The sequence below is a fragment of the Bison bison genome, unplaced genomic scaffold (assembly GCF_000754665.1).
Source record: "Bison bison bison isolate TAMUID 2011002044 unplaced genomic scaffold, Bison_UMD1.0 scf7180017864154, whole genome shotgun sequence".
Taxonomy (NCBI): domain Eukaryota; kingdom Metazoa; phylum Chordata; class Mammalia; order Artiodactyla; family Bovidae; genus Bison; species Bison bison.
This window is the reverse complement of record NW_011494726.1, coordinates 54,619-55,801: the sequence shown is the minus strand read 5'-3', so window position 1 is coordinate 55,801 and position 1,183 is coordinate 54,619.

Here is a 1,183-nt window from a genome sequence, read left to right as displayed (position 1 = left end):
ATGGGGGTAGATGCTCGAGGATTTCCAGGGGGACCCCTGAGGCTTGATCCCGCCTTTGCGTATGTCGAGCCTCCTTCCTCATGACCTTTGCCACGGGCGGAGTGCCTCACGCCAGCTCCCTGCATCTCCCTCTTTTTTATTTCTTAAAACAGCCAGATGCAGCTCAGTCACGAGCTTCCGAATGCTCTGCCAAAGAATCCTGACAATACAAGGAAGAATGATTATGAGAAGTAGGATTAGAGCACCAACGACAGCATAACTAGGGATATTACACAGAATATTTTTTCCAGAAATGAAGTTAGAGAAGGTGTGAAAAAAGTCATTAGCTGCTCCAGCAGCAGTAAAATCCAGTCGAGAGTGTTCCAAGTTCTGTATTTGATTATGAAGTTTCCCTAAGTCCAGGTCAATATCAGAACTATTCCAAACACCTGAGATATGATTTTTAATCTTTTCCCATTCATAATCTCTCTCGTTTACCTTCAAAGATGTCACGCATATCCACCTGTAATCAGCGTGGCATGTCAAAGCCATCTTCACCTTTAAAGCCTGTAACTCAGTCCCAATATGCATTATTGCCTCTTCTAAAGCGTCTACTCTCCTCTCTAATTTCCTATCTCTAGTTTCCTGAGTTGCTAGAGTTAAAGAAACATTTTTAGACATGGTATCAACATATTGGGCAGTATGCACTTGTTGAGTCAATGATATTGCTGCTGCAGTAACAGCACTAATTGCTGCAATTAAAGCTGATATTCCTAAAATAAGTAAGCCCACAAACCATCGTGATTGCATTAAATCCTGTAGTTGTTGTAACATGGCGAGACCGTAATTGTCATACCAGTGGGAAGTCACCGTCACGGGTATCATGAGATAGGGTGGGCGTCGCACGGGTATCATGAGATAGGGTGGGCGTCGCAACACCACAAAATAGCAAACATTATATTGAGGGGTCAAACAGGTTGAAAGAATACATTGTTCACAAGTTACCACGTTAGGTCCACCTGAATAAGTCATGCGTACATTGAGTTTCTTGGAGTCATTAGTAAAAAGAAAAACATAAGGCGAGGGTAGACAAGCTAAAACAGAATAAGTAGAATTATTTTCTGGTTGGAGTTCGTGCTGCAGCAGCCCTGTCAGTTTTGTCGGGATCTCGATGTTTATCTTGCCTCCCCTGCCGGCGGGCGCC